Source organism: Nycticebus coucang, chromosome 3 (assembly GCF_027406575.1).
Source record: "Nycticebus coucang isolate mNycCou1 chromosome 3, mNycCou1.pri, whole genome shotgun sequence".
Classification (NCBI taxonomy): Eukaryota; Metazoa; Chordata; class Mammalia; order Primates; family Lorisidae; genus Nycticebus; species Nycticebus coucang.
In genome coordinates, this window is record NC_069782.1 from 112,987,474 (window position 1) to 113,015,229 (window position 27,756).

The following is a 27,756-nucleotide window of genomic DNA, read 5'->3' on the forward strand; positions in this document are numbered from 1 at the left end:
TGGGAGCCTGGGGCTGCGGGCAGAGAACACACAGATCTCTACACAGTTTTATGCCTGGCTGTATTGTCACCAAAAGCCGGCTGTCGCACTGTGCCTCAGGGAACTGCCACTCCGGTGCAGTCCCCTCTCCCCCGACTGGCCGGGACTGGCCTCCAGACCCCAGTGTGAGCGAAGGGGAGTGCTGGGAGCTCAGAATTCCAGGTAGAGACTATATACAGTTTATACAGTTTTATGCCTGGCAGGAGGACGCCGTGGCACCCTAGTAGGGGAGGTAGGTCCAGTTTTTAGAGGGTCTCTCCCGTGGAGTGTAGTGGGAGAATCTTTGAACTCTGACGGGTTGTTTGTGGGGCACTCTGAGCCGTTCTCATGGGGGAGGGGACTCCTGTCTGCTTGGTAATGGATTTTGTACCTTTTGTTTGTATCCTTGTGGTCGCAGCTCGCCTCAGCGGGGTTGACGTGCGTTCTACAACCTTCTCTCTTAGTGCAGCTCAAATCCACCAGGTTACTTGCTGAATTTTTGTCCTTTAACTCTCCTTCTGGATGGGAGCCTCTGTGGAAAGCTGGCTTCAGTCAGCCATCTTATCTCCTCCCCCTTCATTATGTTTTTAAATATAGATGTCTCCTAATTCCTTTTTCTCCTGGCATCAAGCAATGCTAGACTGTATCTTTATTTTATTCAAAGTGCAATATTTTTACTGTTTATTAAACAGGGTGCTAAACAAAAAGTATGAACAAAAATGATGAGCACTTATTATAAATTTTATTAAAAATGAAGTTTCCTTTTTAATGAAGAAACTATGTAAAATAATTTTTTTAAAGAAAGCATGGTTCAAGAAAAGCATTTTATATTAAATGCTCAATGCCATTTCAATAATTTAGTTCCTCAAAGGAGGTACAAAATTTGACACCAAGGTGGAGAAATAGATGCAAAATAAGTATATGTACAATCCTCTAGTATTTCATAAATTATTAATGAACACATAAGGATTTTCAGAGGTAATTGAACTATCAAACAATAAGTGACTTGGTATTCAATTTACTTGGGAAGTAGCATAATTCAATTTCAGATGGTTCCCTAAAACTGCTAATTTTGAGCATAGAAAAACTTGACCCAGTTTTTAAAATATTTTGTCTGTTTTCCAAAAGCCACCTGCAAGTAGCTTATTTGCATGAGGATAAAACACAAGCGCCTTCATCTTCCTTTTACTTAACACTGGGATTACAAACCTCCATTCATGAAACATGGGATCATTTTTGTTGCAAATGAATAATCAGCCAACTTTCTGCTACATCTGGCTGCTACTCTATGAGCTTTGAATAAACAGTAGGCATTCAATTGCCAGCATCCATTCTTTTTAAAAAAAGTGAAGGTTTTTCCCTTCAGTTAAAATTGCTGTTTACTCTAATGCATGTCAGAGCAACCAAGACTATAAAAAGAAATCAGGTTTTATAGTTTTATAGTGTAGGGAGGGAAGCATTTATTAGATAATCTAAGAACAAATTGTCGCTCATATACTGAATCTTTTACCAATGTTCAATTGCCCATAAAAGTTCAAATAGATACTATAGGCAGAGTAATCTCACAATATATCAAACTAGCATTTGCATTGAAAAATAATTTCTATCCTTTTTGAAAAACTTAAGGAAAAGGTAATGAATTTTCTGAAGAATCTGGGATCAGCCTGAGTGAACTCTTAATGTTTCTTTTGGACAAAGAGATGAGGACAGTTTACATGCAACAACCACAGTATGGCATTTAAAAAGTATATGTAATTGGAAAGTAAAGAACATTTACTGCATCTGTAATATTAAAAGCCCTGATTAGCATATTTCCCCATCACTTCTAAATGGGCCTTATCCTCCTGACCTTAAACTTCAAAACAGTAGCTGCTAAATAGAAGCATTCGTCTTAGACTTTTGGAAATATCTGTTGGTGTAGGTAAGTGAAAATCCACACTTCAGCAAACTCATGACAATACTTCACTATTTCGGCACAACTATAAAATGTAACAAAACTGTTCCCACAATTTGGTTGTTTTTAATAATGAAGCCTCACAATATAATGCCCTTCAATTTTTTATTTTTTTTGGCAGCCACATTACGTTATTGATCCTCACTGTACTTGTGACTTAATAAAAACAAGACACTTTTCTTCACAGACTTGTGTTTATTTGGGTTTTTCCCTGATCATTCTTAAACTTCTTTAAGTTTATTTAGCCCCATGTTTCCAACTGAGATGTTGCTGAATCTTTGTACATATTTTCAATGTAATCTATCATCCCCAACATAGCGTCATCTGAAAATTGGTATTAACTCAATATAATCTAATTTTCTACCCATAATTTGTAATTTTCACAGGAGGCATGCGGAATGTTTTTTTTATATCTGAAATTTCTGTGTATTTCAAAATATAAGCGATGGGTATCCTAAATTCTGAAGATAAACAGATAAATCTTTGGGGGATTTAGTAAAAATTGGCCAGACCAATTCTTTGACTCGTACGCCCTCACTCACCCCTCAGTTACCTAAGCTTTCATGTAAAGAGGACTAGATATTCTAAAATGAATCAAATAGAAAGTGAGTGAGTTGCCTACATGAGAGTGCTTTAGATCATTTACTCTTTTATGGTGAGAATTAAACTTGCTTTCTCTCCTATGTCCCAGTAGGAAGAGCGTTCAAATAGTTGGCACAATTTCAAGGAAAGACAAAAATATCACTTTTTCTTTTCTTTTTTCGTTTTTTTCTTTTGGCTGGGGCTGGGTTTGAACTCACCACTTCCAGATATGGGGCTAGTGCCCTATTCCTTTGAGCCACAGGCACCACCCTAAAATATCACTTTTTCTATTGGGTTACAGCACTCAATACTGCACCTATCCTGGATTGGAAGTGTGCAAGATGAGATGGTTTGGGGAAAGTTTGATAGGTGTCTTCAACAGATTGAGGAGGCAGATGAAATTGCCCAGAACAGCCCTGTTACACGTTTATTGCTTTTAAAATTCTGAAGGCTAAATGCTTGTAGAGGCAGCTCTTGATGGCAGGATGAGGAAAGTGAAAAGCTGTCAAATTAGTCTTCCACATATTGGATGTATGCATATACTATATATAGATCAAGTACATGGCACAGAATACATAAGAGGCTTGAAGTATCCCACTGGCAGGCATTTTGCAAGGGATCAGCAGGAGAACAAATTACCCAGGGTAGAGAATGCATAGGGGCAGAATTCCAAACACCTTACAAATGCGCTCTGTGACAGAAGCAGCATTTGGGAGCCTGCCTCTCCAGAGAAACAAAGGCCGTATTATTCAGAAAGCTTTTCACTTCTTTTCTTTTCATTGCTCCCACTTTCCTCCTTCCTACTTTCATTGCTGTAATTATAAAGGAGTCACATATGCACAGCCACACACACGTGGATTTGGGTAAGCAAGGAAAACTGGCAGAACTGACCATGCATCCTGGAGCATGTCCGATCTGAGCTGAGATCTCAGCAGGAAGGAGAATGTTTTGATTCAGTTCCAGGATTATAGTTCTGATTTACATTCAATTAGACCTTCTTAAACCTGAAAATAAGCCAAATTTGCCCAAATTAAATTTATGACTTTTCAATTTTCTTGGACATTTGCCTGAATGACCAGATAGCTAGGGATTGTCTGGAGTATTGTCAAAGAATGGGAAAAAAGAGATTCCAATGAGCATGACTGAAACCATTGATGAGAATGAGATAAAACTATTTCTTCCTTTATATGAATAAGTATAACCAACTAATCATATTGATAAATCTGTTACATATTATAGAAATATATATATATATTTATATTTTGAGATTCCTTTTAATTAATAATAAACCTATAGGCTATGAATCTATCAGGTATCTACTTTCTTTTATTTTTTTTATTAAGACATATACACATAGATCATGAATACATTTATTCGTATGTGGGGTATAGTGTGTTGATTTTTTTATACAATCTGATGTGGTTACATCAAACCAATGAACATAGCTTTCACCTCATTTACTTGATTATTATGTTAAGACGTTTATGTTCTACACTTGACAGATTTGACTTATACCTTTGCAATATGCTCCATAGGTGTGATCCCACTGTTTACCCTCCCTCTATCAACCTCCTCCCTCCCCTCCCTTCCCATTCCATTTCTCTCTTTCATCCTGGGCTATAGTTATGTTTTATTTTTCATAAGAAAATATGAGTAATTATAAGCTGGTTTCACAGAAATACTGAGTACATTGAATACTTTTTCCTCCATTCTTGAGATACTTTACTCAGGAGAATATGTTCCAGGTCCCTTCATGTAAACATAAAGAGGTAAAGTCTCCATCATTTTTTAAGGCTGCATAGTATTCCATGGTGTGCATATACCACAATTTATTAATCCATTCCTGGGTCGATGGGCACTTGGGCTTCTTCCATGACTTGGCTATTATGAATTGAGCTGCAATGAATAATCTTGTGCAAATATCTTTTTTGCAAAGTGATTTTTGGTCTTTTGGATAGACTCCTAGTAGAGGAATTGCAGGATCCAAAAGCAGGTCAAATTTTAGATCCCTCCTGAGTGTTCTCCAAACTTCTCTTTTTTTTTTTTTTTTTTATTGTTGGTGATTCATTGAGGGTACAATAAGCCAGTTACACTGATTGCAATTGTTAGGTAAAGTCCCTCTTGCAATCATGTCTTGCCCCCATAAAGTGTGACACACACTAAGGCCCCACCCCCCTCCCTCCATCCCTCTTTCTGCTCCCCCCCCATAACCTTAATTGTCATTAATTGTCCTCATATCAAGATTGAGTACATAGGATTCATGCTTCTCCATTCTTGTGATGCTTTACTAAGAATAATGTCTTCCACTTCCATCCAGGTTAATACAAAGGATGTAAAGTCTCCATTTTTTTTAATGGCTGAATAGTATTCCATGGTATACATATACCACAGCTTGTTAATCCATTCCTGGGTTGGTGGGCATTTAGGCTGTTTCCACATTTTGGCGATTGTAAATTGAGCTGCAATAAACAGTCTAGTACAAGTGTCCTTATGATAAAAGGATTTTTTTCCTTCTGGGTAGATGCCCAGTAATGGGATTGCAGGATAGAATGGGAGGTCTAGGTTGAGTGCTTTGAGGTTTCTCCATACTTCCTTCCAGAAAGGTTGTACTAGTTTGCAGTCCCACCAGCAGTGTAAAAGTGCTTTCCAAAAGGAACGTATTAGTTTGCATTTCCACCGGATGTGGAGAAATGTTCCCTTTTCTCCACATCCACTCCAACATCTATAGTTTGGGGATTTTGTGATGTGGGCTACTCTTACTGGTTTTAGATGGTACCTCAAAGTGGTTTTGATTTGCATTTCTCTGATGATTAAAGATGATGAACATTTTTTCATGTGTCTGTGGAACATGCGACTGTCTTCAGAGAAGCTTCTGTTCAGGTCTCTTGCCCATAGTGAAATAGGATCACTTGTTCTTTTCTTATTAATAAGTTTGAGTTCTCTGTGGATTCTGGTTATCAGCCCTTTGTCGGAAACATGACCTTCAAATAGCCTTTCCCATTCTGAGGGCAGTCTACTTGCTTTACTTACTGTGTTCTTGGCAGTGCAGAAGGTTTTTAGTTTGATCAGATCCCAGTAATGTATTTTTGGTATTACTTCAATTGCCCTGGGGGTCCTCCTCATTAAGTTTTCTCCCAGGCCAATTTCTTCAAGTGTTTCCCCTGCACTCTTTCCAAGAATCTTTATGGTTTCATGGCTTAAGTTTAAGTCTTTTATCAAGTGAGACTGAATTTTTGTTAGAGGTGAAAGGTTTGAGTCCAGTTTTAGTCTTCTACAAGCCACCAGCCAATTCACCCAGCACCATTCGTTAAATAGGGAGTCTTTCACCAAATTAAAGTTTTTGATAGGCTTATTGAAGAGCAAATGATGATAAGTGTCTTGATTCATCTCTTGGTTCCCAATTCTGTTCCATACATCTACCTCTCTATTTTTGTGCCAATACCATTCTGTTTTGATCACTATAGATTTATAGTATAGTCTGAATTCTGGTAGCGTGATTCCACCTGATTTGTTTTTATTTCTGAGTAGTGTCTTGGCTATTCAAGATTTTTTCTGTTTCCATATAAAATGAAGTACTAGTTTTTCTAGATCTTCAAAAATGACAGAGGTGCTTTAATGGGGATTGCATTAAATCTGTAGATTGCTCTGGGTAGTATGGACATTTTAACAATGTTTATTCTTACCATGAGCCTGGTATTTTTTTCCATTTGTTAACAGCTTTGGCTATTTCTTTTCTCAGAGTTTCATAGTTCACTTTATAGCCATGTTTCATGTCCTTTGTAGGTAAATTCCCAGATATTTCATTTTCTTTGCATTACTGTAAAGGGAATAGAGTCCATGACTGTTTTTTCAGCTTTATTGTTGGTATATATGAATGCTACTGATTTGTGAGTATTGATTTTGTAGCCTGAGATGCTGCTGTATTCCTTGATCACTTCTAAGAGTTTTGTGGTTGAGTCCCTGGGGTTTTACAGGTATACGATCATATCATCTGCAAAAAGTGAAAGTTAGATCTCCTCTGACCATATATGTATACCCTTGATTGCCTTATCATGCCTAATTGCAATGGCTAAGACATCCGTTACAATGTTAAAGAGCAGTGGAGATAGTGGGCAACCTTGCCTAGTCCCTGATCTGAGTGGAAATGTTTTCAATTTCATTCCATGCAGTATAATATTGGCTATAGGTTTGCTGTAGATGGCCTCTATCAGTTTAAGAAATGTCTCTTCTTAAACTGATAGAGGCCACTATCAGTTTAAGAAATGTCTCTTCTGGGCGGCGCCTGTGGCTCAGCGGGTAGGGCGCCGGTCCCATATGCCGGAGGTGGCGGGTTCAAACCCAGCCCCGGCCAAATTAAAAAAAAAAAAAAAAAAAAAAAGAAATGTCTCTTCTATACCTATTTTCTTAAGTGTTCCGATCATGAAAGGATGCTGGATATATAAAAAGCTTTTTCTGCATCAATTGATAGAATCATTTGGTCTTTGTTTTTTAATTTGTTTATGTAATGTATTATATTTATAGATTTACATATATTGAATCAGCCTTGAGAATCTGGGATAAAACCCACTTGGTTGTGGTGTATAATTTGTTTGATGTGTTGCTGGATTCTGTTTGCTAGGATCTTATTGAATATTTTTGCATCAATATTCATTACATATATTGGTCTATAATTTTATTTTATTGCTGGGTCTTTTCCTGGTTTGGGGATCAGGGTCATGTTTGTGTCATAGAATGTGTGGGAAGTATTCCTTTTTTTCTATGTTTTGTAAATGGTTATGTAATATGGGTACTAGTTCTTCTTTAAAGGTTTGGTAAAATTCTGATGTGAAGCCATCTGGTACCTGGCTTTTCTTTTTGGGAGGATTTTGTATAGTTGATGCTATTTCAGAACTTGATACAGGCCTGTTCAACATTCCCACTTCTTCCTGGCTAAGTGTAGGAAGATAGGGTTTTTCCAAGTATTGGTCAATTTTCTTCAGATTTATATATGTCTGAGAACAGAGCTTTTGTAATATTCATTAAGTATTTTTTGAATTTCTGTGAAGTCTGTTGTTATCTCGTCTCTGTCATTTCTGATTGATGAAATTAGAGATTTTACTCTTTTATTTCTGGTTAGGTTAGCCAAAGGTCTATCTATTTTGTTGAACTTTTCAAAAAACCCACTTTTTGATTCATTGATCTGTTGTATAATTCTTTTATTTTCTTTTATTTTTAATTTTTTTTAATTCTTTTATTTTCAATTTCATTTAATTCTGCTCTAATTTTGGTTATTTATTTTCTTCTACTGGGTTCGGGGTTGGAATGTTCTTCCTTTTCCAGTTGCTTGAGACGTCCCATTAAGTTGTTGATTTCCTCTCTTTCCGTTCTCTTGAGAAAAGCTTGCAATACTATAAATTTCCCTCTTAGGACTTCCTTTGCAGTGTACCAGAGGTTCTGGTAGTTTGTGTCTTCATTATCGTTTTGCTCAAAAAATTTGATAATTTCTTTCTTAATCTCATCTATGACCCAGCTATCATTTAGCATAAGATTATGTAGTTTCCATGTCTTTATGTGAGTTTGCAGATTCCAGGTGTTACTGAATTCAACTTTTAATCCATGGTTATCTGAGAAGATACAAGGAATATTTCTATTTTTTTTTAAATTTGCTGAAGTTAGCTTTGTGACCTAAGATGTGATCAGTTTTGGAGGGTGTATTTGGAGGGTGTATTCCATGCACTGATGAGAAGAATGTGTATTCAGTTTTGTTAGGATGAAATGTTCTGTAGATGTCTGCTAAATTCAATTGTTGAATGTTCATTTTAAGTCTAAAATTTATTTGCTTAGTTTCTTATTGGAGGATCTATCCAACACAGCCAAAGGGTGTTAAAAATGCCCAGCTATTATAGTGCTGGAGGAAATCAAGTCGATCATTTCAGTTAGAGTCTCTCTTATAAATTGAGGAGCATTCTGGTAGGGTGTATAAAAATTAATAATTGAAATCTAATCATGTTGAGTGTTTCCCTTAACAAATATGAAGTGACCATCCTTATCTTTCCTTACTTTTGTTGGTTTAAAGCCTATCATATCTGCTTTTTGCTGATTGCTATTTGCCTGAATTATAGATGACCATCCCTTCAGCCTGAGTCTATATTTATCTGTTAAGGTAAGATGAGATTCTTGTATGCAACAGATATCTGGTCTGAGTTTTTGTATCTAGTCAGCCAACCTATGCCTCTTTATAGGGCAATTTAAGTCATTCACATTAATTGAGAGTAGTGATAAGCACAGTATTATTTTGGGTGTCAAATTTGTTGAAATTCTAGTGGACATTTTTAATCCTTTCACCACTGTGGAAGTTGGGTTTTGATCAAAATTTTCTGAGTGAGTTTAATTTGGTGGGAAAGCATTCTGGTAGTCATTGTGGAGGATGGGTCTGAGAATATCCTGGACAGCTGGTTTAGTTATGGCAAATTTCTTCATTGTGTGAATATCATTAAAGTATTGAATTTCTCCATCACAAATGAAACTCAGTTTAGCTGGATACAGGATCCTGGGTTTAAAATTGTTTTGTTTTAGGAGGTTGAAGGTAGATGACCATCCTCTTCTAGCTTGAAATGTTTCAGCAGAGAGATCTTCAGTCATTCTAATATGCTTCCCCTTGTAGGTTATGGTTTTCTTACGTCTGGCAGCTTGGCTTGAACTATTTTCTCCTTTATATTAACTTTGGTGAAGTTAATTATAACATGCCTAGGGGTTGTCTTATTTGGGTTGAGTTGTGCTGGGGTTCTGAAACTGTTTGCTATCTGAATTTCAGAATCTCTTGGCATGTCTGGAAAGTTCTCCTGCATTATCTCATGGAAGTAGAGCATCTGTGCCTTTCGAAGCAACCTCATCCCCTTCAGGAATTTCTATAAGGCGAATATTAGTTTTCTTCAAACATCCTTGTGCAGGGGCCATGCTAATTTTCTCTGTATTCTCTGTTCCAATTTTAGTATATGTGCTGCCGAAATAAGCACCAGGTGTCTACTTTCTGAGTAAAATCCTGAAATAACTAAAGGCCAATGAATAAACAAACAGAATTATAGAATTAAGTACCCACAACCATGGGTTTGGATAGGACTGTTATATTATTCATCTTTCTAGAATGGAAAAAAATCTCTATTTTCCTCAAATATTGTCAGGACTGTGATGTTGTTTGTCTGATATCTCTATACCTTTCCGTGTATACATATGGTGGTATACTGGTGTTTTATTATTACATATTTATGATTTATACAATAAAACTGTGCCTTGGGAGAGAAATCCCCTAACAGATAAGTGAAAAATCTATTTTAGTTGAATTAAGGGAATATATAGAACTTGTTAATTATTATTTTTAATTTGATTGGAGAGAGAATATAATAATTTCAAAAATTGAGTAAATTAAAACTTTCTTCTATCCTATAAGATGCTCCAAAGTTTGCCTGTAAAGTCACCATACACCATATATATTTGAATTTCCTGATCAATGTGTTAATTTCAAGCTGCTTTCATAATAAAGTGATAAATTTATTATATGAGAGTACACATTATTAGAAAAAAAATATTAAGGAGTGTATTATAATCAAATGGGAAAATGGGAAATTTTAGTTAAATTTACCTGTATTTACAACATATTTATTACAAAATTTTACAAAGTAGTCTCTATGTGTGGACCATCTCTTTGTAAAATCAGTAGCTTACAAGGTGGTCTGAATTGTATTCATGAAGGAGATGCCTTAATTCTCTTTAGCTTTATTTATTTATCTGCCCTCCATTGGCTCTTTTTTTGCCCAAGAATTATCATAAAAGGATTAAGAAATAGATAAATAGAAGTGAAATAAAACTTTTGGGTGTATAGAAAAGAGGGATAATTAGCTGATGAATGAAAAATGGCATTGGTTATTTGGGAAAGCAAAAAATAAAATAAGTCATAGTATGACTTTTTTTTTAATAGTAGGATGAAATAAAACAATGACCCCAAGAAAATAATAAGGCTATACTTCTTTTCAGTGCTTGTTGGTTATCCCCTGTATTTTTTTTAAAAAAAAACAAACAACAAAAAAGAAACCAAATCTATGAAATTTTGTTTCTTATTCCACCTCTTTACACTCTTTAAGCCAATTCCATGTTTTCTTTTCATTTGTAAAATGGGAAGGTTTTATGTTTCACCAGACTTCCAGATTTTTTTCAAAGTGTAATTAACATAATGTTTGTAGGTTTTTGCACATTAAAAATTGTTACACACACATAAACACATTTTATTTCATTTCTCACTTATTTCACATTTTGTATCATATCCCTTCTTTTATGATCTTTATTTCATAAAGAAAAATGGCAGGCACAGAAACTTAAACAGCAAGTTATCAATTAAAAGTAATGTTACAGAAGAACACTTGAGAAATCAAATTCAGAAAAAAAGAAGAGAGACAGAGAGAGAAATACCTTTACATGAGAATTTCCACAACAACAATAACACTAACAACAAAACAAAACAAAAGTAGCTAAGCCTTATTTACTTTAAACTTTGGAACTTATATTTTTCGATTTTACACAAGGTAAAATGTTCTTCATTTTTCCTTTAGTAAGTGACTTTATAAAATAAACAGCCAGTTATAACTGTCCCATTGTCTATTAGCTACTCATATGGGATGGGCTCAGAAAGCTGAGAAATCCCTCACTATGAAGAAATGTTGGCAATCAGTTCTGAATTAAAAGTATATTTCCAGAAAATAAATAAGTGATAAAGTATTTTTGAGCAGAAAATATATATTTGAATTTCCTGATCAATGTGTTAATTTCAAGCTGCTTTCATAATAAAGTGATAAATTTATTATATGAGAGTACACATTATTAGAAAAAAATATTAAGGAGTGTATTATAATCAAAGATGTCTTGGTAGAATTATAACAGATCATTTTTAACTCCTTTCCTACTCTTAGTTTAAACCAGTGGTTCTCAACCTGTGGGTCACCACACCTTTGTAACAATGAAAATACATCCTGCATATCAGATATTTACATTATGATTCATAACAGTAGCAAAATTACAGGTATGAAATAGCAATAAAAATAATTTTATGGTTGGGAGTCACCACAACATGAAGAACTGTATTAAAGGGCCACAGCATTAGGAAGGTTGAGAACCACTGGTTTAAAAACACAAATAATGGCTATGCCTAATCAAGTCAAAAACATAATTGTGGAAAATACATAGCCGTTACATATAATCTAATTACATATAGACCTCATTCTACTCTTCAAGTGTCCTAAGAATTTGAAAGTGTTTTTAATGCCAGAGCCAGATTTTTTTTTTTTTTTTGTAGAGACAGAGTCTCACTTTACAGCCCTCCGTAGAGTGCCGTGGCCTCACACAGCTTACAGCAACCTCGAACTCCTGGGCTTAAGCGATTCTCTTGCCTCAGCCTCCCGAGTAGCTGGGACTACAGGCGCCCGCCACAACGCCCAGCTATTTTTTGGTTGCAGTTTGTCCGGGGCCGGGTTTGAACCCGCCACCCTCAGTATATGGGGCTGGCGCCTTACCGACTGAGCCGCAGGCGCCGCCCCAGATTATTTTTATATTGCTTTGTTTATGGGTAGAGTGTACAAAAACATGGCATAGAAAACAAAAGCTAAGAAAAATGATGTTATCATTTATTTATAATTAATGTATATGTATGTTAATTCCTTATAGAAAAATATCCTCTTGATGCTTTTGACAACAGGTTTTCCCATGTATTATATTCTGATAGTCACTTTTTAGGCACATAATTTCCGTATTTTTAAAAATATTTTCTATCATTCCCTTGACACTATAGCATATGAAATGGGCTCATTGGTCAAGTTCAGGGAAAACAGAAAGATTCTGTTTTTCAGCTATTAGTATGCTGATTATAGAGTCTACTTTAAAATAAGTAATATATAATTAAAACAGCTTGATAAATAAGTTTTACCCCTTAAGAATATGGTAATTAATAGAGACATACAACTTACCACAGTAAGTACTAGCAGCCTCCAACCTTTTTGGTACCAGGGATTGGTCTCATTGAAGATAATTTTTCCACAGACAAGGGGTGGGTAAGTTGGCCGGGGTGGTTTCAGGACTATTTAAGCACATTACATGTATGGTGGGCTTTATTTCTATTATTATTGCATTGTAATATATAATGAAATAATTATGCAACTCACCATACTGCCAACTCAGTGAGAGTTCTAAGCTTATTTTCCTGCAACTACAGGTCTCCATCTGGGGGTGTGTTAGGAGACAGTGATAACGAAGTATGTTGTTTATGTCATCAGATCCACCTCAGATCGTTAGGCCTTAGTTTCACCTGCGGACTGTGCAACCGAGATCTCTCACATATGCCATTTCCAGGAGGGTTTGTGCTCCTATGAGAATCTAATGCTCCTGCTGATCTGATAGGAGATGAAGCTCAAGTGATGGGGAGTGGCTATAAATACAGATGAAGCTTTGCTTGATTGCCCGCTGTTCACCTCCTGTGAGTAGACCACAGACTGGTGCCAGCCCATGGCCCAAGTGTTGGAGATCACAGTTAAAAAAGATTCTGAATCCCTATCCAGACTCAGCCTGGCATCTCAAGGGAAGACATGGCAAATATATGTGCAGTGGTAGGCATAGGATAACTGAAGTATGTTAAATATATAATTTCTTGAAATAGCCCTTGTTCAATTTATTTGGCTTTAGGTAACTCTGTTTATTTACCTGAAAATGGAGTGTGAATAATAGATGGATGTTTGAGTAGTAACTTAGTTAATGTACGTAAGGCTGCTTAGATGTGTTGGCACATAGTACATACCCTACCAATGATATCTGCCATTATTAGTAGCACTAGTATTAGTATGGTTATGCTCTTGTCAGTTTCAGACCTGAAAGCCTATAGTTGCACATATAAATAATTATAATGTTATAAATTGGAATCTGTTTTTACATTGGTTTTGACAGTTTGAAGCCAGTCTGGCATAGAATTAAATTTAATAATTTAAATTTATTAAAACTGCAAGACATTTTACAGTTTTGGAAGGAGTTTATTTAGTTTATTTACAGATGTCAAATGATGTAATCAAACCAAGGGAAAAAATAATGTTGCATATCTTTCAAATGATAAATTTTAGGTATCATCTCCAGCATTAACTAGAGTAGTTTTTTCTTCTTCGTTCCCAAGCAGAAATCATTTATTAACCGTTAATGATATTGAGATAGTTATAAATGAAGTTCTTTTTTTTTTTGAAGTTCTTAGAGATAGTCAAATTCTAGTATATTGAGTTTTTTTTTTAATTTGTGTGTTTGTATGTGTGTATGTGTGTGTGAGGCATTTTGAAAATTATCTTTAGGTTGGGTATGGTGTCTTATACCTATAATCCTAGCCCTTTGGGAGTCTGAAGTGGGAGGATTGCTTAAGCCCAGGAGATTGAGATTGCAGGAGCTTGAGGTGATCTGTGGTAACACCACCGCAATCCAACCCAGGCAATAGAGCAAGATCCTTCTTAACAACAACAACCAACAAAATACGTCTCTAATTCAAGGCTAAGAGACTTAAGCCTGTCTCATAGACCAGTTAATAATTTCCTTAAACAGCTGGATATAGCAAAGCGATTGGATTAGGATATAGTGTTAAAGCGGTATTCTTGTCTGTAGAATCCCCTCACTCAAAAAAACCCTCCCAAAACAAAAACAATCTGGTCAAAGTGCTAATAGGAGCATCCACAACACAACCCACAGATAATTTGTTTAACATCTTGGGTGAATGTTCCTGGTTTGATAGTTAATAATTTGTGACTTTTTTTTTTTTTTTGATTAGCAAGTGCTATATATTTTGCTCTGGGTATCCAGTAATTCTGCAGATAATGTGTAACCATGTTTATTCATAAAGGGCTTTAATTTACTGGCAGAACAAAATACCTTTTAAGGGTTTCCTTCTTCAATTTGGAATTCATGCTATCTAGATAGGAGGAACAGAGGAGACTTTATTCAAATTTCTTATGAATTAAATCAGGATTTTCTTAGTTTGGGAGTAACTGTCCTTTGGTTCATTTTTAATGACCACTTTCTGTGGATTAAGTGACAACCCAAGTCTCCTAGTGTAAACCAGGGTTAAGGGCAATTGTAGCAGACACAGAGGTATGTATTTTGGTTAATATTTTAAATTATTACACTAATATTCTTTGATTTTTTCCAAAAATTATGAGAGATTTTGAGTCTTGCATTTGTAACAGGTCATCTCTTTATCATAAAGACATTTGTTCTAAGTGCTCCAAATGATATCTAGACCTTAATAGAGACTTGTTGAACACTAATGTTTGGGAAGCAAAATAAATGTGAGCTTTATCATTATGGCATATTTGGTGTGATAGTTAAGGAAAGTCAGAACTGAGAGAGAAGGTGAAAAGTATACATAAAAATCCATTAAATTGAGTACTTTCTGTGCTTGAAATTTTAATGAATTCTTTAATATTTTCCAGAGCTATAATGGTGCTTGGAGTAAAACTTCTCCAATAATTTCTTTTTGGTATATACACTTTAACTTATGAATATTTCAGAGAGCCACGCTGCTGAGCTCTGAGCTCATTTCTGTATGTTCCTTTAAAAAATGTTTTTATTTTGTTCATTAATAAAAGATTCAATCTGACTAGTAAAGCAAAACATATTGCATATAGAGGTCACTGATTTGCCTTTTGTTATAATATTTAACTTTATTACAATCCAGGATAACTTTACTTTCTACAGTGAAATTTAAAAAAAAAAAATCCTCATTTAATTAAGACATGTGTTCTTCTTGAGTTTACATTCTAATTCATTTTTATGACTTATTTTCTTTTCCATGGCTGTATCTAATTCCAATATTCCCGTTCTAATTTGTGTCTATTTGCTGCTTCTAGTTTGCCTCTGGTTGGAAAAACAGATAAATAAACTTCGGAGAAATGGTGTGTTGCTTAAGGCTAATGAGACCCAGAGTAGTGGTCTAAAATAAAGCATCCTTCATCGTTTCAGCAGTTATTTGTTGGACAGCTACATTTGTAACTGGACTTCTCACTGCAAAATAGTGTGGGCAGCAGACATCAAACTAATGGTTAATTGCAAAGCTGAAGAAGTCCTGAGGTGTTAGATCATGTGGCGAAGCTTCCATGAAAAAAAAATTATTTTAATTCAGGTCTAAAAAAAAAAGAATAAAAATTAGCTAGAAGAGAAAGACAACTAGGGAGAGAAGATTTCAACCTTTAACATTTCAACTTTTAACATGCTTAAAGGTTGTGATTCAAAAAATCTCTGACAAAGCTGCCATGATTTGGACATAGAGAGCCGAGAAATACATGGGCCTAGAGAAGTGGCAAGGGAGACAGGTGACGTCAGTTACTCGATAACTTGTAGTCCATGATGAAGATTATATACTTAATTCTGAAATCACTGACAAAACTTACAGAGTTTTAAAAAGAGAAAGACATGAAAGCTTTAAAAAGGGGAGGAAAAACAAATAAATACTTATATTTCCCTGAACCTCTTTCCTAGTTACAATTATACTATTCTTTTTTTTTTTTTTTTTGAAATAGAGTCTCACTTTGACATCCTGGTCAGAGGGCCGTAGTGTCATAGCACATGAGGGCAATCTCAAATTCCTGGACTCAAACAATCCTCTTGTTCAAGCTTCCCCAGTACCTGGGACTACAGATGCCTACTACAATGCTTGGCTAGTTTTTCTATTTTTAGTAGAGATGGGGTCTTGCCCTTGCTCAGGCTGTTCTCAAACTCCTGGGCTCAGGTGATCCACCCGCTTTGGCCACCCCAAGTGCTGGGGATACAGGTGTGAACTACCATGCCCTGCTAATTATACTATTCTAGATATTTTTAATTGTTTGTTTCAATTTATCCTCTTAAAAATAGGTATGTCCTCAAGAGTACTATGCATTGCATCCCAACTAATATCAATTGATTTCAGTGGTTAAGAAGAATTATGTTTTCTACCCTTGGCCTCAAAAGTGAAATATATAAGGAAATTGTGATACAATTTTTGTGTTAATATATCCTTTTTATATTGACTCTCCAGGTTTGTCCTGATAGTGTGGCTTTGTCATAAGGCTGACCTTGGTTAAGTAAGGTGGTGGGATGTACAGTCATGTGTTGCTTAATGACAGAGATTGTTTCTGAGAAATGTATTAGGTAATTTTAAGACAAGTGCTTATTCAAAGACTATATCAAAGATTAATCTTTATTCAAAGATTATATCATAGTATCTTTGAATAAATGTATGGTATGGGCTATTGCAACCCTAGGCTGTATGATATGGCCTATGGCTAGGCTACAAACCTACTTTTAACAGTATCGATTCTACTGATCCATAAGTGTGATATCTATTTCTATTTATTTATGTAACCTGTGGTTTCTTTACTCAATATTTTGTAGTTGTCTTGCCCACAGCCAGCATCATACAGAATGGGAGAAAGTTAAAAGCATTCCCTTTAAGAACTGGAACAAGACAAGGATGCCTACTGTGACCACTTCTGTTGAACATATTAATAGTACTGGAAGTCCTCGCCAAAGAAATCAGGCAAGAGAAAGAGAGTCCAAATTGGGAAAAAGGAGGATAAAGTATTTCTTTTCACTGACAATATGATCTTATATTTAGAAAACTCCAGAGACTCCATCAAGAGACTATTGAAATTGATAAATAAAAATGAACAAAGTCTCAGTTTACAAAAACATTGTACACAAACCAGTAGCACTTCTATACACCAATAAGAGTTGAGCTGAGCATAAAATCAAAGATAGAATACCATTCACAAAGCCCAAAAGAAAACAAAATACCTACAAGGTCTTTAACCAAGGAGCTGTTTTATAACTTTTAGGTCTAAATTTCAGGAAGGATTCACATATTGATCTCATATTGTAGTTATGAAAAATTACAAAGTGAGAGATTATTGCTAATATTATTCCATACTTTTTAAAATTTACACCATTTCATGATAATTTTTGCTTCTTTAATAATAGTGATCTTATATTTTAAATGGAAAAAAGCAAGCAAGAGTTTTGTTTCCCTTTAAATGTCATATTGAATTTCAAAACTTTAGTAATGATTGCTAAAAATATAGCAGTACAGAAAACTATTATTTGGAGAAAAATATAATATTAAGTAACTGGAAGTGGCAGATGACTTCAGGGTACAGCAAAGAACTTTACCTTTTTGTGGTATTCCAAGTTGAGAAGACATTATCGAATGCCTGGCAAATCCTCTGTCTACCAATGATCATATTTGTATGGGTCTGTATTGGCAAGTTCCTCAAGTGTACTTATGTCCCATTGGTTGTATAAGAAATGTTCATTTTAAAGTGTTTATGAGTATTATGTTAATTAAAAATACTGATTTTTCATTTATTCTGAGAATGTTAGCAAATTCAATCAACTCTTTTCAGTATTTCCTCCTTTCTTCATCTATTGCCATAATCAAAGTCAAAGCCCACATAGCCTCTTGCTTATAAACGTGCAGTCGTCTCACACTATCACACTTTGTTTCCGTTTCAATGTGTCTCTATTCTGTTCTCCATAGAGAAGGGATTTCTCAAGAACATAAGTCAAATCATGCTACTTCTCTCCTAAAACCATGCATTACCCCAGCTTCCTATTGTGATCTGTCCCATGAATACCATTCAGACTTCGTCACTTCAAAGCCTACTCCCAATTCACTTCTCCTGAGCCAAGCAGTCTTTTTTTTTGCTGTTGCTCTTCAATCATCTTGAGCTCATTCTTGCCAGAGGACATTTCCACTAGCTCCTTCTTCCATCAGAAACATCCTTTTGCTAAGTAGTTTGGCTGACTTCTGTTGAGGTTTCAGTTTAATTAACATCTCCTGGGCATCTCTCATAAAGCAGCATATGAGCTCCATGAGAGTAGGCTTCAGGGGAACGTATGAAGGACCTTTCTTTTTTTGGCTTTGCATTTTCTCTGAAATAAAGCATTATAGGCAACACATTATGAATAAATTATGAAAAAAACTCTATAGTCTTAATTTTACATCTTTCCTGTAATTATTTTCTATGTACCTACTACCTGCTGTTTATAAAAATGTCTCAAAAATTCTGTGTAAACAATATGCTTATGAAGTAAGCTAACCTTCAGTGTCAGATTCTATCCAATACCTGTTATAACTCAGAGTGGTTGACTTGTACCATTGTTCCCTTAACTTCATAGAGAAACAGCTGCACAGAGTTAGACTACTAGCCCTTCCTAATCACACCTGGGCTTTCTCCTTCCTAACCATCCAAAAACAGCTTTTCTTCCTTCCCTCTACCCAATTCCTTTGTATCTTCCTAGTCTTTGTGGTAAAAATCTGCACTTAGGCTCCACCATCTGCCATTAGCTTTTTTTTTAAATTTACCTTCCAATTGTCATAGGAAGGTAACCCCATGCAGTGGGAACATACCTGCCTCCATCCAACAGGCCCTTACAGCTTTATTGGTGTCAAGGACAGAAATGGAGAGCTGGTTTAGGGGAAGGCAAGGGAACAGTCTCAGTATGGGGTTAAATAGCACATCAACACAGGGCAAAAGGATAGTAAGAAACCTTCTCTTCTATTCCTAGTTCGCTGAAGTTTTTTTTTTTTTTTTTAATCAGGAATAGATGTCCAATTGTGTCTCAGCAAGATAAAGCTGTTTTTAGCAAAATACTGCTTATGGTGAAATGATGGTTGGAGAGAAATAGCTATATAATGTGGCGTAGTACTTCTTAGAGGTCAAATCTATTGTATTCGAATAAGAAATGTGTGACTAACTAGAATATCTTGAGTCAGGAATTTAACAAAGTTTTTTGCAAAAGATGTCATGATATGGAACAGGAATTCAGATTACATTCTTGAGTCCAAGATTGAATTATTGAATTCAAGATTGAGTCGAATAAAATAAATAGAATTTGACCAAGTGAAGAAAAGAGTTTAGTTAAGGTAATTCTGGTACTGGAAGTCCTTGTCAGATAAACAGTCAAGAGAAAAAAATAAAAAGGCATTCAAATTGGAAAAAGGAAATCAAGTTTTTCCTGCTTTCTGATAACATGATCTTATATCTAGAAAATCCTAAAGACTCCACCAAAAGTATCTTAGATTTCATAAATGAATTAAATAAACTTTAAGCACAGGAAATCAACATAGTAAATTAGTAATGTTTCTGTGCACCAACAATTTATCCAAGAACTAAATCATGAGGACTATGAATTTCTAATCACTGCAGAAAATAAATAAATAAACACTTAGGAATGTTTTAACTAAGGAAGTAAAATATGTGTATAAGGAAAATTACAACATAATGATGAAATAAACTGTGGATGACACAAACAGAAAAACATCCCCTACTCATGGATTGAAATAATTAGAATTGTTAAAATGATTATCCTGCCCAAGCCAACTTACAGTTTCAATATAATCCCTGTGAAAGAAGTATCTTGTAGTCAGGAGTTTGAGACATGTCTGAGCAAGAGCAGACTCTGTCTCTACAAAATATAGAAAAATTAGTAGGTGCTGTGGTACACACCAGCTATTTAGGAGGCAGATACAGAAGGATGGCTTGAGTCCAGGACTTTGAAGTTGCAATGAGTTACAATGATGCCGTTGCACTCAGCAGACACAAAAGAGTGACGTCCTTTCTCCAAAACTAAATAAATAAAAATAGCAGTAAAATAAAATAACATAAACTAACTTTTTCATGAAATTTTAATTCTAGGTTATAGATAATAATGCATCAAGATTTGAAAATGAGGAACAGGTTCTCCACCTGTGCTAATATGCTAATAGTTAACCATTATCTGGAAGTACTTCATCTTGAATGATGACCTTGTATTTGTTCACCCATAGCAAGGATCAAAAATTCTGAAAAGCTAGCATACATAAAATCACCTGGGTAGACTGTTAATTCTTATGTAGATTCCTGAGTACTGCTGTCAGTAAGAAGGAGCCTTGGGAATCTGAAATTTTAGGTAGCATCCCACACGACCTTTCCTTTTATGGTTCCTGAACTTCACTTTGAGAAATATTGGCTTCAAACTTGCGACCAACGATTACAAGCAGCCTCAATAGCTTGACAACCATGTTTTATTTATCATTTGAATGGGAATATCCCTTATTATTTTCTATTAAAAATGTCTGTTCTTGATTTAAAAAGATATGCTATATTGTATTAACACCATTTATTTATTCCACAAATAACTAGAATACATGCTATTTTCTAAATAATGGGTTGGACCTTAAGTTTCTGGTGAACCTGTATTCATGGTCCCTGTCTTCATGGAATCACAGTTCAATAAACCAGTATGTAGGTCATGGCCAAGTCTGCTTTTCTTGGTCACTCATTGGCCTAGAATATATGGTGCATACAGCAGGCTGTGAACCCTTGTACACATGCAATATCATGGCACAAGTTTTGCCTGGAACTAATAGTTATAGATGGACAATGTAAGTAGATAATATTGGTAAGTGGAAAACAGATGGTAGGTTAGCTTGAAGTGGATTTTTTAGAGCAGTTTTCCTAGTAATATTCAGCAATGCCAGAATTTCAGAGAGTTGTGTTGAGGATCAGAGAGGCTATGTAACCAAGGACCTGGAAGGATCCCATCCTAGATAGGCAAAATCCTAACCTTTGCAACTGATTTCAGTGCATATCCTTTGAAGAACTGGGGAAAGTCAGATGCCTTGTCCTTAAAATGACCCATCTTAAAATTCCCTGATATGTTTTGCTGAGAAGTATTTTTCATACATTCTAGAGAAAATTATAATAATACATATCTGTAGGATCAAATATTGTGTGAGATAACTCCAGTGAAAGCTGTTTTAAGGATGGGACCTGAAAGCAGACCTACAAAGGTAGAAATTCCTTTAGTAACCTGTTTCACTTATAATACCTAGACATATTTGAAATAGAGATTTAGTTTTAATTTTATTGAATGTCTTCACTTCCATTTACTCTTCAGTTCAGTTATTGGCCTCCATCTATTTTCAGTCCCTCAGTCTCTTTTGCCCATCACATACTTTGAATCCCCAAGATATACCTCTGCTCTGCTTATCACATTAAAACTTCCTTCTTTAATCACTTTGCATGCCCCAAGATCCCTATTAGAAACTAATAAACAACAGAGCTGAATGGTAAATGCAGTCTACTTCCCTGTTACCTTTAACTGAAGTAGAAATAGAAGGGAACAAAGAATAAGATAAAAAGATCTAGTCAAGATCATGAGGGTACACTGAGGATTTGGCCACGGTGTACTAAATATTGGTCTATCTGACAGTTGGATTGAGCATCAATCCAACTAAGCTTTGTAAGTGACTTCTGTGTGATAGACATTTTCTTGAATTCTGAGGATCCGTAAATAAATAAGACACAACTCTTGTGAACAAGGACCTCACGTTCCAGTTTGATATCAAAATTATTAGTATCCCAAAATATAAAAATAGAATATACTGATGATTTTGTTCACACACACAATCCTTATTACTATATTCCAGAAATAATTAAAATAGATATACCTGTAGTTTATCATTTAGTCTTTAAAATAAATGACATTATCATTCTCTGTTTATGAACTGGACACTGTGGAATAGACAGATTAAGTAATCTTCCTAGAATCATAGTATTCATGACTAATGGAACTGTGATTCAAACCCAGCACTCTGAGTCCAGATTGTAAAGACATAATATGTCTTAAACCATGCCTGCAGTTATATTGGTCTTTTAATTTTATTTTAAAAAATTAATAAGACTGCAATTATCATTTATAATTATTTCATTTTTGATTATATGAGTAAAGCAATTCTGCACATATTTTGGAAATTGCTATACAAACTTGCAAAAAGGAAGACTCTCATGCAATTCAAGAGTGTAGTGGGCCCTGTACATCACAGAATATAGGCAGGTACTTCTGTGTTCTATTATTGATGTCTACTATTCCCACAAACAACATAGGTCAACCTAGCTGTACATTTTATGATAAGGCCAGGTGCTTTTCCTTTGAATAATGCCTATATATGTGCGTATGCACACACTTAGACTCTACAGATTGTAGAGGAGTCCTAATGCCAGCTATTCCAATAATTGATACCTGCAGAGCCAACGATTGAACATCAAATCAGAGCTCTGTTCCAACAAAGCCAGCTCAGTCAAACTCATTATCTTCTCTCTTTTGCTCACAGTGGGACTGTCAGTTTTGAAAGTGACTGTTGCCTTTGCATTTCTAATAGGATCCTTGGTGAAATTTACATTTTTGCCCAACTTGCAGAAGCCTTACCTTGGAGTTTTGAAAATAAAGATAACCACAGTTTTGTATCTTACGGCATTCTCCTGTTTTCATTTTCCTGTGAAATTTTATGTGTTGTGAGTTTCAACAAAAAGTGAATGAAATTTTTTGGAAATAGATAAAAACTAGACTCCAAGTAATCTATTCCAAAAGGTAAGGTGTTTTCTTTGCAAAATTTACATAAATGCTAGCATTTCTAAAGCTTTTATAATATCTACAAGCATTATTAAATCCATCAGTTTGTTAGAATATTCCCAGGTATGTAGTTTCTTTGAACACACAATTGCCTTTGAACTCTAGCTTCCAGAGCTTTACAGCCAAGCTAACGTCAAAAGAAATAAATTAAAAGTCACGGCCGAACTCAAAACTATAATCATTCTGCATCCTGACATGTTTTGTTAAGAAAGGTAAGTCAGAGACTGTGATGTGCTTTTAAGCAATCAAAATGGAAAATGAGCCAATTTTTCTCCTGCAGGTTGTGTGCATATGAGAAAGAATTAGATACGTTGCAGAAAAACTTCAAATCCATTTCTTCCCAGATTCCCAGAAATAGCAAAGTTTATGGCCTTATTTTTAACCTAGCCCTGTTCTCCCAATTGCTTTAATGGCTGACATTTTATCTGGACTATTACCTATTTTAATTGATGTGTTAGATAGAAAGGATTGCAATTGTGAGATTCTCACAAAGTATCGATGAAACTGGTTGTGAGATGGTGTCTTTGTTTTCTGTTGTTATAACAGAATTCTGTAGACTAGATATTTAAAAAAAAAAAATTACTTCTGGGGGCTGGGAGTCCAAGAGATAGCCTCTGTTTATACCTGCCATGAACAAGTTTCAAAGAGTAATATAATTGATCTGCCTTAGGAAATGCTGCCTTTGCCACGATGAAGTGTAGCATCAGAACACCTTCTTCTCAGTAAAGTACCTCAAGAATGGAAAAAAAAAATCTAATATACTCAATACTAATATTAAACCAATACATAAATAATTGCATGCCCACACAAAAGATAAAGCACAAATAGAGTCTAGCAAGGGGAAGAGAAGAAGAGGAGGAGGAGCGAGTGGGGGAGGGAGGACAATTGGCGGGATCTCACCTAATGTGCACAATGCCAGGGGAGTGAAAGGCTCAATTACAACTTGAACTCTACCTTAGAATTGAAAACAATGTCACCTAAACACTAGTACCCTCCTATTAATTTACAATAACAAAAGAAAAAAGCAATCTGCTGCAAAAGTTGCTAACTCCAGAACCCAGCACTTCCACCATGATTTCTACTTGCAAAATGTAATATTTGCTTTTTCCCCAATAGTGCATTCTGAACAATGTCTACTGTAAATAGAATCTAGTGGGAGGAACCTAAATCATGCATAGAATCCTAGCTGCGATTGAATCTTTTAAGTATAACCTTTCACTTTCCAGCTTCTGCAGTTCAGGCACATGTTCACAGAAGGTGGTTTGAATAAATTCTGTGGGAGTTGATCCGCAACGTCTGCTGCCCTCGTCACATACTGGCAGGTGATCCGTCTCAGATATGGTGATAGAAGTATAGAGTTCAAGTCACATGTAACAGTCTCTTAAAACTTGTGGTAATAAACTGATATTGTTTTCTAAATCATTCCAGACTATGGAATATTATAGGTAAATTATTAACATTGAATTGATAACCTTTTTTTTTTACACCAAGTTATACCAGTTCACATTTAACAGATATAATTATTCTTACAGTTTAAAATAGTATTTTAAACTGTTAAGTAGATTCTTTTATAAGGTCCATTAACTAATAATGGCTTTTGCCTATTTAAATAAACTAATAATGGCTTTGTATATTTTAATAAATAATTCTATTTATCACTATATATTTAAACATTGTGTGATGTCCGCCTTTGTGATAGTACATTGAAGGGAGGGAGTTTTGCTGTCATGGAATAACATTACTATCTTGTGAACGTTAAAATTTCTGCATCATATAATCATGCGCCTGGAGGAAACAAGCATGAATGAGTTATCTGCAAACGTAGCTGGTTACCTTTACAACTCAATTCATATGTGAAAATGTGTGAAGCCCTTTAGTTCTACTTTTCTGGGAGAAAAATAAGTGAGAAGCTACAAGGGATGAATATTCCAAGAAAAGCCTGTGACACAAGCTTTCCAGTTGAAGAGTCTTCAAATTTAAAACCTGTAAATATAAAGTGAATGTCACAATAAATTACCATCTGTACATAACCCAGATTAAAAAATGATCAATATTCTGTTATTTTTTTCAACTATACCTCCACCTATTAGGGAATTACCGTTCATGTGGTAATTATTTTTATGTATATTTGAGGTTAAATTTACCTACATTGAAATACACAAACATTAACTGTATTTTTGACAAATATATACACACACACATAATTACTGTATTAATCAAAGTATAGATTATTCAAATTACTCTATAAAGTTCCCGGCACCCTTTTGCAATAAATTCTTCTCATCTCCTTTGCAAAGTTACCACTGATTTTGTTTCTATCTCTGCAGATTCATTTTGCCGATTTCAAAGTTTACATCTGTGGATATTGAATACTCCACAGGGTTATTCATTGTTTATACAACATCATTCTCAAAATTGCTTTCAAATCTTTTGTCCATTTTTAAAATAGTTCTCATATTACTGAGTTTGGGGGAGTTTTACCTATGACAGATGCAAGTTCTTTTTTGATATGTGTTTTGCAAATATTTTAATTTTAGTTTATGATTTATGTAGAGGTGTCTTTTAAAGAACAAAATTTGAAATTGTGAAGAAAGTCTAATTTATCAAATTTTTTATTTAGGTTTTTAGAGGGAGGGAGCTTGTTGTTTACTGTGTCCTGCCTAAAAATTGTTGTCTCACAGCAGGCTATGAAGATACTCCTCTGTTTAAATGCTTTATAGTTTAGACATTTATGCTGAGGCCTTGGATTCTTCTTGAATTGATTATTGCATTTATTAGGAAATAGGGATTTGAGCTTGAATTTTGTTTTTTATATAAATACCCCATTGTTACAATACATTTTGTTTAAAATATTTTCCTCACTCCATTAAATTACTTTGAAGTGCTGTGGAGTGGCAACTCTGAGTATATTTCTTGGCTCTGCGTCAGAAATGGCCGAATTATGACTCATGGCCTGCTCCTATAGGGTGCCCTAACTAATGATGGCTTTTGCACATTTAAAATATTGTGATAAAGAAAAGGAAGAAAAAGAGGAGGAGGAGGAGGAACAAAAAAGGAAGGAAGAGGAGGAAGATATATATAAAAATTAATCAAGGAATACAATTCACCTTTACTTGGAAAAAAAGATTCTCTCTCTCTCTCCCCCAACACCTTTAATTTTTGTGACTTTTTGCCGGCTGACACCTGGAAGAAATCTGGACTCAGAGTCTGTTTGTTTTGCTCTAATCTTTGTCATGGAAATGGTACTTTGATAATGAATAAATAATTTTTTATTAACTTTCACTCTGCAAGAATAGCAAATGGTATCAGGCTCTTTTGAGGTCTTATTATGGGAACTGGAAGAGTACATATTATTGAGAATAATAATGTCTGATGCATATTTATAGCCTAATACAACTGTATATTGACTAACAATTGTATTTAACAAGCAAAGATGATTTGTGATACCATCTTTTTAAATATATATGATGTATTCGTATGGCAGGAATTGGAGCATCTTATGACTATAAATTGAGGGTAAATTTGTAACGAAATAATAAGGGCTAATACAATGAAAAGCAAATAACAAAGATAGTAGAGGGGGCTTTTATCTACTTGTTTGTGAAAGAAGAATATATTGTCCATATCCATAGCTTGTTTTTAATATTATTTGTTGAAAAAAGACTCACATCTATTGTCATTTAAGGTCCGTTCCATCTGTTGCATTGAAGAATCATTGCCTTTTCCTGGTCACTGCATATGTATTTTTTCCTCCAGATATTTTTTGGGGGATTTGATTTTTTGATAATACTATAGTCAGATACTTTTATCTCCTGTTCTGAAATGCATTAACCTTGTATGTGTATGACTTGTAAGATGAGATGGAAATCAAACTTTAGTTTTTCTCCCATGAATATCAGTTATGGGGGCGTCATTCTTCCCGATTGCTTCGGATTCTGGAGTTTGCCATCTGTTTCTTCATCTTGATAAAAACCATCGTTTAGCTCCTTCAAGCTTGATTCTGGGAGAGGTCAGAGAGGTAAAGTAGAAGAAAAGTTCTCCTTGCCATAGTCCCCTGGGATGCTTTTGGTGACTCGTGAGATCATGGGCCACTTTGGCAGATTCTTCAGAGGCCCCAGCTTTGGTTAGCTCTTGCTGGCCATTCCTGGGCTGGGTGGAACACCCTCCATTGGTTACATAGTTTGCCATTGCTGGGGATGTGGCTGCACAGCTAGTGTCTTACTGCTGGTATCACACCCTGGTTATTCGTGTTAGATCATCTGCTTCTTGCCTACCCTCTTATGTGGCCCACATCTGATACCATGAAATACTCACCTTGGAACCTTCTTTCCCTAGTTGGCATGCTTGTAATTTGCTTTTTGCATCCCTTTAATATCCTGCAAAAGCCCTTGTTCTATATTTTTACCCATTAAAATTGTCACGTACAAGTCAGACATCAGTCAACTAATTTCTCTACATTTCTATAAACTCAGCAGTTTTCAGAGAGACTCCTAGAAGTTCTTTTTCTCAAGCTATAGAAAAATGAAAATAGATTCCTCTTTTAATGGAGGAATTGAGTAGGATGGACTTATCACACTTTACCATCCCTTTTCTCTCAAATCTTATTTCCAAGCTTTCCCGGCCTCCCATCTTTAATCTTTTAAGGGCTTAATGTTACACCCAGAACTTCAGTTTTTTCTTTTCCATGTTCTGCAAAAGTTATCTGGCTCTCTCATCACTTTGAGAGTAGG

General features: G+C 35.2%; 1 protein-coding gene and 1 non-coding gene across 2 annotated transcripts in view; one reads left to right on the forward strand and one right to left on the reverse strand.

Annotated features, from left to right (window-relative positions):
• Nucleotides 1-27,756, forward strand: part of LOC128581091 (protocadherin-15-like) — a 724,065-nt gene that overhangs the window by 232,551 nt on the left and 463,758 nt on the right. The window lies entirely within an intron of this gene.
• Nucleotides 9,438-9,549, reverse strand: LOC128582793 (U6 spliceosomal RNA). Its single transcript, XR_008379234.1, has one exon. It is a non-coding gene; the product is annotated as a U6 spliceosomal RNA (small nuclear RNA).